This window comes from Garra rufa, unplaced genomic scaffold (genome assembly GCF_049309525.1).
Source record: "Garra rufa unplaced genomic scaffold, GarRuf1.0 hap1_unplaced_002, whole genome shotgun sequence".
NCBI lineage: Eukaryota > Metazoa > Chordata > Actinopteri > Cypriniformes > Cyprinidae > Garra > Garra rufa.
The window spans coordinates 6,204,126-6,216,752 of NW_027394277.1; the positions used below are offsets into that span (position 1 = coordinate 6,204,126).

The 12,627-nt window shown below is 37.8% G+C and overlaps 9 non-coding genes across 9 annotated transcripts; all 9 read right to left on the reverse strand.

Annotated features, from left to right (window-relative positions):
* Positions 1–3,727: 3,727 nt before the first annotated feature.
* LOC141306739 (5S ribosomal RNA) lies at positions 3,728–3,846 on the reverse strand. The gene has a single exon (XR_012345697.1). It is a non-coding gene; the product is annotated as a 5S ribosomal RNA (ribosomal RNA).
* Positions 3,847–6,382: 2,536 nt separating this feature from the next.
* LOC141306589 (5S ribosomal RNA) lies at positions 6,383–6,501 on the reverse strand. Its single transcript, XR_012345547.1, has one exon. It is a non-coding gene; the product is annotated as a 5S ribosomal RNA (ribosomal RNA).
* Positions 6,502–7,302: 801 nt separating this feature from the next.
* LOC141306491 (5S ribosomal RNA) lies at positions 7,303–7,421 on the reverse strand. Its single transcript, XR_012345449.1, has one exon. It is a non-coding gene; the product is annotated as a 5S ribosomal RNA (ribosomal RNA).
* Positions 7,422–7,505: 84 nt separating this feature from the next.
* Positions 7,506–7,624, reverse strand: LOC141305616 (5S ribosomal RNA). Its single transcript, XR_012344580.1, has one exon. It is a non-coding gene; the product is annotated as a 5S ribosomal RNA (ribosomal RNA).
* Positions 7,625–8,425: 801 nt separating this feature from the next.
* Positions 8,426–8,544, reverse strand: LOC141307654 (5S ribosomal RNA). Its single transcript, XR_012346604.1, has one exon. It is a non-coding gene; the product is annotated as a 5S ribosomal RNA (ribosomal RNA).
* A 1,181-nt stretch (positions 8,545–9,725) lies between these two features.
* Positions 9,726–9,844, reverse strand: LOC141307374 (5S ribosomal RNA). The gene has a single exon (XR_012346327.1). It is a non-coding gene; the product is annotated as a 5S ribosomal RNA (ribosomal RNA).
* A 1,419-nt stretch (positions 9,845–11,263) lies between these two features.
* LOC141307522 (5S ribosomal RNA) lies at positions 11,264–11,382 on the reverse strand. Its single transcript, XR_012346474.1, has one exon. It is a non-coding gene; the product is annotated as a 5S ribosomal RNA (ribosomal RNA).
* A 753-nt stretch (positions 11,383–12,135) lies between these two features.
* LOC141305573 (5S ribosomal RNA) lies at positions 12,136–12,254 on the reverse strand. The gene has a single exon (XR_012344537.1). It is a non-coding gene; the product is annotated as a 5S ribosomal RNA (ribosomal RNA).
* Positions 12,255–12,338: 84 nt separating this feature from the next.
* LOC141307731 (5S ribosomal RNA) lies at positions 12,339–12,457 on the reverse strand. Its single transcript, XR_012346681.1, has one exon. It is a non-coding gene; the product is annotated as a 5S ribosomal RNA (ribosomal RNA).
* Between the last annotated feature and the right edge of the window lie 170 nt (positions 12,458–12,627).

Consider the following 12,627-nt stretch of genomic DNA (forward strand, 5'->3'; position numbering starts at 1 on the left):
TAAACATTTTATCCATTTTAAAAAATTCTCCCCAAAACCAAATCTCTCCATCACATGTATCAAGTATTTGTGTTCAACTCTATCAAAAGCCTTTTCTAAATCCACACTTATTATATATCCTGTTTCTTTCTCCTCCTTCATGTACCATATCATATCTCTTATATTGTTAATGACATCAGTAATATCTCTTTTTAGAACAGCATATGCTTGATTTGTAGTAATTATATTTGGTACTACTATTTTCAATCGATTGGCTAAAATTTTGGCTAATATTTTATAATCTGTATTCAACATGCTTAGTGGTCTGTAGTTTTTCAGGTCTCTCTTATCACCTTTTTTCTTGTAAATTATTTTCACCATACCTTTCTTCATACTATTCGTTAAATTCCCTTTTTTAAAATTATCTATAAATATTTCATTTAAAATTGGACATAACACATCTTTAAAAACCTTATAAAATTCAGCTGTTAATCCATCTATTCCTGGACTTTTACCATTTTTCAGTTGATCAATTGCAATTCCTATTTCTAATTCCGTAATCTCACTCTCACACATTTCTTTGTCTCCCTCATTAACTTTAACCTGTATTTTACTTAATACAAATTCCTCATCTTCTAAAACTATCTCATTTTTGGTAAATAAATGCTTATAGAATTCTCTGACTTCTTCCAAAATTCCTGTTTTATCTTCTACAATCCTCGCATCTTCTGTTTTAATACTTTTTATTATATCTGCTCTCTGTCTTGTTTTTTCTAATTCATAAAAATATTTCGTACTTCTTTCTCCTTCTACAATGTCTTTCGCCCTACTTCTTATTATTGCTCCTTTACACTTCTCTTCTTCTATTTTCTTTAATTCTTCCTGTAATTCTATTATCTTATCAATATTTTCATCATGCTCATTTACTTTCCTCATTTCTTCATCCCACTCTTTTTTGATCTTATTTTCTTTCATCTTTTTGACTTTTTGCCATTTTTTTGAATATTCCATTGAGAATTTTTTTATTCTTTTTTTTAGAATGTCCCACCAAAACCCTTTTTCTATTTCATACATTTCCTCATTTACACTATTAATTATTATACTTTCTATTTCCATTCTGTATATTTCATTTTTTAGAAGTTCTGCATTTAATATCCACACCCCTGGTCCTTTATCAGCCTCATTAAAATTCATCAATATCCATAAAAAATCATGATCACTCTCACTATAATTTTTGTAAGACGCCTTAGTGACATAATATGCTTCCTTTTTCTTACATAAAAATAAGTCTATTCTACTTTGCTTTAGAACTCTATCAACAATTTGTCTTCTTGAATATTCTCTTTTCATACCATTCCTCTCTCTCCACACATCCACCATATTATATTTCTCCATTATGTTATGTAGTTCATTCCTCCCTCTATCTCTTCTAAATCCCATTGAATCATCTACATCAATTCTCTGTATTACAGTGTTAAAATCACCTAACACCATAATGTTGTCATGTTTTTCTATTAACTCATTCATATCCCTGTAAAAATTAAATTTATCTCTTTCATCATTTGGTGCATGTATATTACACACTTTCATTTCTTTTCCATTACACACAAATTTAACAATTATTATTCTTCCCTTTGTGTCTTTATAATCTATATTTACTTCTTCAAATACTCCTTTTCTTATTAAAATAGCTACCCCTCTCTTCCTTTCCATATCACAGTTACTATATATTTCTCCATTCCATAATTTTCTAATTTCATCACTTATTTTATCTTCCCATTTCGTTTCTTGTAAACATAGCACATCACATTTTTTGGTCAGACACATTAATCTTTCAAACTTTTGACATTTGGATAATCCTCTAGCATTCAGCGATACAATTGATATAGAGCTCATTAAAGAAAAGATTGGAAAAACCAAAACCCACCATTCAATCCGTTTCATTGTCTTTCAAAAAAGTATTTTTTACTTCACCCATTTCAGCTTTCCTCCTCTCCAGTCTTTCCTTTTGCTCTTCTCTTCTTATCTTCTGCCTTTTAAGAACCTGTTGAATGTCTAAGCCATCTTTTCTTGTTTTTACACATCTATTCAGTCTTTCTTTTCCTTTGTTTTCCATTCCACGAATTTCCCCCCCATTGTCTGCTCCTCTTACCTCAGTCAGTGTCTTTATTCCCTTATCCTCAGCTTTTTCTTTTTCTTGTCCTTTTTCGTAGTCCAGTTCATTAGTGTCCACATCGTCCTGTTCCTTAGAAAATCCTTCTTTAATCAAATTTATATCCTCTTTGTTCGCTCCTCCTCCCATCTCCATTCCTTGTTCTTCATCTTCCTTCTTTTCTTTATTCTCATCTATGTTGTTGTTCTCCTCTTCCTCGTCATCTTGTTTCTCGTCCTCTCCTTGCGTCTGCCTTTGTGAGTCATTTAACCTCTCAATTGTTGTAACTCCCATTACCTCTTGTATTTCCATTCCTGGATCTTCATTTTCCTCGTCTTCTATCTCGCATCTGCATCTTAACATTGTCTTTTGGCAGCCTTGGCACCGCGGGACTTTACAGTCTCGCGCATAATGCCCCTGCTCAAGACAATTTCTGCATGTGAATTGTGGGCAGTCCTTTTTTTCATGCTCCGGACTTACACAGATCCTGCATGTCTTCACTTGATTATCGTGAATCACTCTGAAGTACTGCACTCCTTCTTCAGTCCTGAAGCTTGTGTTGTATGGTAAAGACGTCACCTCTTGTGGAAACTTTACCCTCAAAAATCGTGTTCCGTCTGCCACCGTTGTCCCGGGATGATATCTTCTTCTTAGTGGTAGAATGGGAGTTACACCCCAATTGATTAGTTTTTGACTGATTTCCTCATCTTCAATATAGCTGGGCAGACTCAAGAAAGACACCATTCTTTCTGTTGCACACAATTTCCTTATCTCACATTCTTGTCCGTTTATCATTATTCCATTCAACAGCAAATCACAGTCCATCTCACTTTCCATAGTCATTTCAAAATCATAATTATTTTTTCTTCTCAGTCCGATCAATTTTCCCATTCCAACTTTCTCTTCAACTGCTTTAATTATCATTAGTATTGTTATATTTTCTATATCTTTAACAGTCATTGTTAATGTTGCTTCTTTCTTGTATTCCCTCTGATACCTTGTTTGTTTGCTTAATTTCTGTATCATTTGTTGTCGTTGAGATAAAACATTTCTTTTTTCTCCAACTTCTTTCTCAATTCCAATACCTTCAGTTGATTGTAGATCTCCTTTCCGTTCTTGTCCAGTTGTTTTTCTTTCTTGTTTCCTCCTTGAAACCACCGTCGCCCACGTTTCATTATTGTTTTCTCCATGTCTTTCATTTATATTCCTTTCAGTTATGTCTGCAACAAATCCTGGTTCCGCATTTCCCATCTCATGTTGTTTTACCAGTCCGTGTTCTTTGTCCATTAAATCCATATTTTGGTTGTCTCAAACCCCAAACAGAAAGACCTGTTTGGGGTTAAAAAAAACCTTCCTCAAAAAAAAAACTCCTTCTAACTAAAAAACAAACAAAATAAATGTGAAAAAACACCCAGAAAAATGGTGAGCCTATCTCACCTACTGCACACTACAAACTGCCAACTCACTTCCTGTTTGCTCTCTAGCGCCTCAGGTGGGGGTATGGCCGTAAGCGAGGGCTACTCCAAAAAGTGGGCTATTTAAAGATCAGCCTCCGTAAAAGCCAGCATATTATATAAATAGTGAAGAAAAGGCAAAAGCTTACAGCACCTGGTATTCCCAGGCGGTCTCCCATCCAAGTACTAACCAGGCCCGACGCTGCTTAGCTTCCGAGATCAGACAAGATCGGGCGCTCTCAGCGCGGTATGGCCATAAGCGAGGGCTGCTCCAAAAAGTGGGCTATTTAAAGATCAGCCTCCGTAAAAGCCAGCATATTATATAAATAGTGAAGAAAAGGCAAAAGCTTACAGCACCTGGTATTCCCAGGCGGTCTCCCATAAAAGTGTAACAATCGGCCTTATCAGCCGAGTTACAAGACTAAAATGGGGTCCGATTTAACTGTGAGAGATGACTAGTGGTTAAAAGAATGAGACATAAAAGAAAATTGGTTTAAATAGATTTGGTGTATTTACAAGGTTCACATAAAAGACTTTAAAACAACACGATAAAACTAGGTAAACTCTGTTAAAAGAATACAGTTCATTTGTCCATACCCTAAAAACAGGTAAACTCTGTTAAAAGAATACAGTTCATTTGTCCATACCCTAAAAACAGTCCAAGAACCCCAGTGTGTTGATAAGTCCAATGTGAGTGTCCACCAGTGTATATACAATCCACAGAAAGTGTAATCCAAAGTTTGCAGGTGGTGAATGGAAAGGTGAGCTCTAAAATTAGCAACTCCTCAATCCAACAGTTTGGTGACTGTCCTTTGTTTGTCATGCTGCTCTCTTATACAGTTGTACTTCCTGCTTCCTGTCATGTGTCTAGTCACATGACAGGCCAACCATCCATTTATTAAAGACACATACACTTAAAATGTTAAGAGTAATAAAATGGCCTAAAAAACATGTAAAACACTTAAAACTCTATAATACATTTAAATGATTGTAATAAATAGAGCGGTAAAACACGTCTTTCTAAAAGCCAGCATATTATATAAATAGTGAAGAAAAGGCAAAAGCTTACAGCACCTGGTATTCCCAGGCGGTCTCCCATCCAAGTGTAACAATCGGCCTTATCGGCCGAGTTACAAGACTAAAATGGGGTCAGATTTAACTGTGAGAGATGACTAGTGGTTAAAAGAATGAGACATAAAAGAAGATTGGTTTAAATAGATTTGGTTTATTTACAAGGTTCACATAAAAGACTTTAAAACAACACGATAAAATGAGGTAAACGCTGTTAAAAGAATACAGTTCATTTGTCCATACCCTAAAAACAGTCCAAGAATCCCAGTGTGTTGATAAGTCCAATGTGAGTATGGCCGTAAGCGAGGGCTGCTCCAAAAAGTGGGCTATTTAAAGATCAGCCTCCGTAAAAGCCAGCATATTATATAAATAGTGAAGAAAAGGCAAAAGCTTACAGCACCTGGTATTCCCAGGCGGTCTCCCATCCAAGTGTAACAATCGGCCTTATCGGCCGAGTTACAAGACTAAAATGGGGTCAGATTTAACTGTGAGAGATGACTAGTGGTTAAAAGAATGAGACATAAAAGAAGATTGGTTTAAATAGATTTGGTTTATTTACAAGGTTCACATAAAAGACTTTAAAACAACACGTTAAAATGAGGTAAACGCTGTTAAAAGAATACAGTTCATTTGTCCATACCCTAAAAACAGTCCAAGAATCCCAGTGTGTTGATAAGTCCAATGTGAGTGTCCACCGGTGTATATACAATCCACAGAAAGTGTAATCCAAAGTTTGCAGGTGGTGAATGGAAAGGTGAGCTCTAAAATTAGCAACTCCTCAATCCAACAGTTTGGTGACTGTCCTTTGTTTGTCATGCTGCTCTCTTATACAGTTGTACTTCCTGCTTCCTGTCATGTGTCTAGTCACATGGCAGGCCAACCATCCATTTTTTAAAGACACACACTCACTTAAAATGTTAAGAGTAATAAAATGGCCTAAAAAACATGTAAAACACTTAAAACTCTATAATACATTTAAATGATTGTAATAAATAGAGCGGTAAAACACGTCTTTCTAAAAGCCAGCATATTATATAAATAGTGAAGAAAAGGCAAAAGCTTACAGCACCTGGTATTCCCAGGCGGTCTCCCATCCAAGTGTAACAATCGGCCTTATCGGCCGAGTTACAAGACTAAAATGGGGTCAGATTTAACTGTGAGAGATGACTAGTGGTTAAAAGAATGAGACATAAAAGAAGATTGGTTTAAATAGATTTGGTTTATTTACAAGGTTCACATAAAAGACTTTAAAACAACACGATAAAACGAGGTAAACGCTGTTAAAAGAATACAGTTCATTTGTCCATACCCTAAAAACAGTCCAAGAATCCCAGTTTGTTGATAAGTCCAATGTGAGTGTCCACCGGTGTATATACAATCCACAGAAAGTGTAATCCAAAGTTTGCAGGTGGTGAATGGAAAGGTGAGCTCTAAAATTAGCAACTCCTCAATCCAACAGTTTGGTGACTGTCCTTTGTATGTCATGCTGCTCTCTTATACAGTTGTACTTCCTGCTTCCTGTCATGTGTCTAGTCACATGGCAGGCCAACCATCCATTTTTTAAAGACACACACTCACTTAAAATGTTAAGAGTAATAAAAGGGCCTAAAAAACATGTAAAACACTTAAAACTCTATAATACATTTAAATGATTGTAATAAATAGAGCGGTAAAACACGTCTTTCTAAAAGCCAGCATATTAAATAAATAGTGAAGAAAAGGCAAAAGCTTACAGCACCTGGTATTCCCAGGCGGTCTCCCACCCAAGTACTAAGCAGGCCCGACGCTGCTTAGCTTCCGAGATCAGACGAGATCGGGCGCTCTCAGCGCGGTATGGCCGTAAGCGAGGGCTGCTCCAAAAAGTGGGCTATTTAAAGATCAGCCTCCGTAAAAGCCAGCATATTATATAAATAGTGAAGAAAAGGCAAAAGCTTACAGCACCTGGTATTCCCAGGCGGTCTCCCATAAAAGTGTAACAATCGGCCTTATCAGCCGAGTTACAAGACTAAAATGGGGTCCGATTTAACTGTGAGAGATGACTAGTGGTTAAAAGAATGAGACATAAAAGAAAATTGGTTTAAATAGATTTGGTGTATTTACAAGGTTCACATAAAAGACTTTAAAACAACACGATAAAACTAGGTAAACTCTGTTAAAAGAATACAGTTCATTTGTCCATACCCTAAAAACAGGTAAACTCTGTTAAAAGAATACAGTTCATTTGTCCATACCCTAAAAACAGTCCAAGAACCCCAGTGTGTTGATAAGTCCAATGTGAGTGTCCACCAGTGTATATACAATCCACAGAAAGTGTAATCCAAAGTTTGCAGGTGGTGAATGGAAAGGTGAGCTCTAAAATTAGCAACTCCTCAATCCAACAGTTTGGTGACTGTCCTTTGTTTGTCATGCTGCTCTCTTATACAGTTGTACTTCCTGCTTCCTGTCATGTGTCTAGTCACATGACAGGCCAACCATCCATTTATTAAAGACACATACACTTAAAATGTTAAGAGTAATAAAATGGCCTAAAAAACATGTAAAACACTTAAAACTCTATAATACATGTAAATGATTGTAATAAATAGAGCGGTAAAACACGTCTTTCTAAAAGCCAGCATATTATATAAATAGTGAAGAAAAGGCAAAAGCTTACAGCACCTGGTATTCCCAGGCGGTCTCCCATCCAAGTACTAACCAGGCCCGACGCTGCTTAGCTTCCGAGATCAGATGAGATCGGGCGCTCTCAGCGCGGTATGGCCATAAGCGAGGGCTGCTCCAAAAAGTGGGCTATTTAAAGATCAGCCTCCGTAAAAGCCAGCATATTATATAAATAGTGAAGAAAAGGCAAAAGCTTACAGCACCTGGTATTCCCAGGCGGTCTCCCATCCAAGTACTAACCAGGCCCGACGCTGCTTAGCTTCCGAGATCAGACGAGATCGGGCGCTCTCAGCGCGGTATTGCCATAAGCTAGGGCTGCTTCAAAAAGTGGGCTATTTAAAGATCAGCCTCCGTAAAAGCCAGCATATTATATAAATAGTGAAGAAAAGGCAAAAGCTTACAGCACCTGGTATTCCCAGGCGGTCTCCCATAAAAGTGTAACAATCGGCCTTATCAGCCGAGTTACAAGACTAAAATGGGGTCCGATTTAACTGTGAGAGATGACTAGTGGTTAAAAGAATGAGACATAAAAGAAAATTGGTTTAAATAGATTTGGTGTATTTACAAGGTTCACATAAAAGACTTTAAAACAACACGATAAAACTAGGTAAACTCTGTTAAAAGAATACAGTTCATTTGTCCATACCCTAAAAACAGGTAAACTCTGTTAAAAGAATACAGTTCATTTGTCCATACCCTAAAAACAGTCCAAGAACCCCAGTGTGTTGATAAGTCCAATGTGAGTGTCCACCAGTGTATATACAATCCACAGAAAGTGTAATCCAAAGTTTGCAGGTGGTGAATGGAAAGGTGAGCTCTAAAATTAGCAACTCCTCAATCCAACAGTTTGGTGACTGTCCTTTGTTTGTCATGCTGCTCTCTTATACAGTTGTACTTCCTGCTTCCTGTCATGTGTCTAGTCACATGACAGGCCAACCATCCATTTATTAAAGACACATACACTTAAAATGTTAAGAGTAATAAAATGGCCTAAAAAACATGTAAAACACTTAAAACTCTATAATACATGTAAATGATTGTAATAAATAGAGCGGTAAAACACGTCTTTCTAAAAGCCAGCATATTATATAAATAGTGAAGAAAAGGCAAAAGCTTACAGCACCTGGTATTCCCAGGCGGTCTCCCATCCAAGTACTAACCAGGCCCGACGCTGCTTAGCTTCCGAGATCAGACGAGATCGGGCGCTCTCAGCGCGGTATGGCCATAAGCGAGAGCTGCTCCAAAAAGTGGGCTATTTAAAGATCAGCCTCCGTAAAAGCCAGCATATTATATAAATAGTGAAGAAAAGGCAAAAGCTTACAGCACCTGGTATTCCCAGTCCAAGAACCCCAGTGTGTTGATAAGTCCAATGTGAGTGTCCACCAGTGTATATACAATCCACAGAAAGTGTAATCCAAAGTTTGCAGGTGGTGAATGGAAAGGTGAGCTCTAAAATTAGCAACTCCTCAATCCAACAGTTTGGTGACTGTCCTTTGTTTGTCATGCTGCTCTCTTATACAGTTGTACTTCCTGCTTCCTGTCATGTGTCTAGTCACATGGCAGGCCAACCATCCATTTTTTAAAGACACACACTCACTTAAAATGTTAAGAGTAATAAAATGGCCTAAAAAACATGTAAAACACTTAAAACTCTATAATACATTTAAATGATTGTAATAAATAGAGCGGTAAAACACGTCTTTCTAAAAGCCAGCATATTATATAAATAGTGAAGAAAAGGCAAAAGCTTACAGCACCTGGTATTCCCAGGCGGTCTCCCATCCAAGTGTAACAATCGGCCTTATCGGCCGAGTTACAAGACTAAAATGGGGTCAGATTTAACTGTGAGAGATGACTAGTGGTTAAAAGAATGAGACATAAAAGAAGATTGGTTTAAATAGATTTGGTTTATTTACAAGGTTCACATAAAAGACTTTAAAACAACACGATAAAATGAGGTAAACGCTGTTAAAAGAATACAGTTCATTTGTCCATACCCTAAAAACAGTCCAAGAATCCCAGTGTGCTGATAAGTCCAATGTGAGTTTCCACCGGTGTATATACAATCCACAGAAAGTGTAATCCAAAGTTTGCAGGTGGTGAATGGAAAGGTGAGCTCTAAAATTAGCAACTCCTCAATCCAACAGTTTGGTGACTGTCCTTTGTATGTCATGCTGCTCTCTTATACAGTTGTACTTCCTGCTTCCTGTCATGTGTCTAGTCACATGGCAGGCCAACCATCCATTTTTTAAAGACACACACTCACTTAAAATGTTGAGTAATAAAATGGCCTAAAAACATGTAAAACACTTAAAACTCTATAATACATTTAAATGATTGTAATAAATAGAGCGGTAAAACATGTCTTTCTAAAAGCCAGCATATTATATAAATAGTGAAGAAAAGGCAAAAGCTTACAGCACCTGGTATTCCCAGGCGGTCTCCCATCCAAGTACTAAGCAGGCCCGACGCTGCTTAGCTTCCGAGATCAGACGAGATCGGGCTCTCTCAGCGCGGTATGGCCGTAAGCGAGGGCTGCTCCAAAAAGTGGGCTATTTAAAGATCAGCCTCCGTAAAAGCCAGCATATTATATAAATAGTGAAGAAAAGGCAAAAGCTTACAGCACCTGGTATTCCCAGGCGGTCTCCCATCCAAGTGTAACAATCGGCCTTATCGGCCGAGTTACAAGACTAAAATGGGGTCAGATTTAACTGTGAGAGATGACTAGTGGTTAAAAGAATGAGACATAAAAGAAGATTGGTTTAAATAGATTTGGTTTATTTACAAGGTTCACATAAAAGACTTTAAAACAACACGATAAAATGAGGTAAACGCTGTTAAAAGAATACAGTTCATTTGTCCATACCCTAAAAACAGTCCAAGAATCCCAGTGTGTTGATAAGTCCAATGTGAGTGTCCACCGGTGTATATACAATCCACAGAAAGTGTAATCCAAAGTTTGCAGGTGGTGAATGGAAAGGTGAGCTCTAAAATTAGCAACTCCTCAATCCAACAGTTTGGTGACTGTCCTTTGTTTGTCATGCTGCTCTCTTATACAGTTGTACTTCCTGCTTCCTGTCATGTGTCTAGTCACATGGCAGGCCAACCATCCATTTTTTAAAGACACACACTCACTTAAAATGTTAAGAGTAATAAAATGGCCTAAAAAACATGTAAAACACTTAAAACTCTATAATACATTTAAATGATTGTAATAAATAGAGCGGTAAAACACGTCTTTCTAAAAGCCAGCATATTATATAAATAGTGAAGAAAAGGCAAAAGCTTACAGCACCTGGTATTCCCAGGCGGTCTCCCATCCAAGTGTAACAATCGGCCTTATCGGCCGAGTTACAAGACTAAAATGGGGTCAGATTTAACTGTGAGAGATGACTAGTGGTTAAAAGAATGAGACATAAAAGAAGATTGGTTTAAATAGATTTGGTTTATTTACAAGGTTCACATAAAAGACTTTAAAACAACACGATAAAATGAGGTAAACGCTGTTAAAAGAATACAGTTCATTTGTCCATACCCTAAAAACAGTCCAAGAATCCCAGTGTGTTGATAAGTCCAATGTGAGTTTCCACCGGTGTATATACAATCCACAGAAAGTGTAATCCAAAGTTTGCAGGTGGTGAATGGAAAGGTGAGCTCTAAAATTAGCAACTCCTCAATCCAACAGTTTGGTGACTGTCCTTTGTATGTCATGCTGCTCTCTTATACAGTTGTACTTCCTGCTTCCTGTCATGTGTCTAGTCACATGGCAGGCCAACCATCCATTTTTTAAAGACACACACTCACTTAAAATGTTGAGTAATAAAATGGCCTAAAAACATGTAAAACACTTAAAACTCTATAATACATTTAAATGATTGTAATAAATAGAGCGGTAAAACATGTCTTTCTAAAAGCCAGCATATTATATAAATAGTGAAGAAAAGGCAAAAGCTTACAGCACCTGGTATTCCCAGGCGGTCTCCCATCCAAGTACTAAGCAAGCCCGACGCTGCTTAGCTTCCGAGATCAGACGAGATCGGGCTCTCTCAGCGCGGTATGGCCGTAAGCGAGGGCTGCTCCAAAAAGTGGGCTATTTAAAGATCAGCCTCCGTAAAAGCCAGCATATTATATAAATAGTGAAGAAAAGGCAAAAGCTTACAGCACCTGGTATTCCCAGGCGGTCTCCCATCCAAGTGTAACAATCGGCCTTATCGGCCGAGTTACAAGGCTAAAATGGGGTCAGATTTAACTGTGAGAGATGACTAGTGGTTAAAAGAATGAGACATAAAAGAAGATTGGTTTAAATAGATTTGGTTTATTTACAAGGTTCACATAAAAGACTTTAAAACAACACGATAAAATGAGGTAAACGCTGTTAAAAGAATACAGTTCATTTGTCCATACCCTAAAAACAGTCCAAGAATCCCAGTGTGTTGATAAGTCCAATGTGAGTGTCCACCGGTGTATATACAATCCACAGAAAGTGTAATCCAAAGTTTGCAGGTGGTGAATGGAAAGGTGAGCTCTAAAATTAGCAACTCCTCAATCCAACAGTTTGGTGACTGTCCTTTGTTTGTCATGCTGCTCTCTTATACAGTTGTACTTCCTGCTTCCTGTCATGTGTCTAGTCACATGGCAGGCCAACCATCCATTTTTTAAAGACACACACTCACTTAAAATGTTAAGAGTAATAAAATGGCCTAAAAAACATGTAAAACACTTAAAACTCTATAATACATTTAAATGATTGTAATAAATAGAGCGGTAAAACACGTCTTTCTAAAAGCCAGCATATTATATAAATAGTGAAGAAAAGGCAAAAGCTTACAGCACCTGGTATTCCCAGGCGGTCTCCCATCCAAGTACTAACCAGGCCCGACGCTGCTTAGCTACCGAGATCAGACGAGATCGGGCGCTCTCAGCGCGGTATGGCCATAAGCGAGGGCTGCTCCAAAAAGTGGGCTATTTAAAGATCAGCCTCCGTAAAAGCCAGCATATTATATAAATAGTGAAGAAAAGGCATAAGATTTCAGCACCTGGTATTCCCAGGCGGTCTCCCATCCAAGTACTAAGCAGGGCCGACGCTGCTTAGCTTCCGAGATCAGACGAGATCGGGCGCTCTCAGCGCGGTATGGCCGTAAGTGAGGGCTGCTCCAAAAAGTGGGCTATTTAAAGATCAGCCTCCGTAAAAGCCAGCATATTATATAAATAGTGAAGAAAAGGCAAAAGCTTACAGCACCTGGTATTCCCAGGCGGTCTCCCATAAAAGTGTAACAATCGGCCTTATCAGCCGAGTTACAAGACTAAAATGGG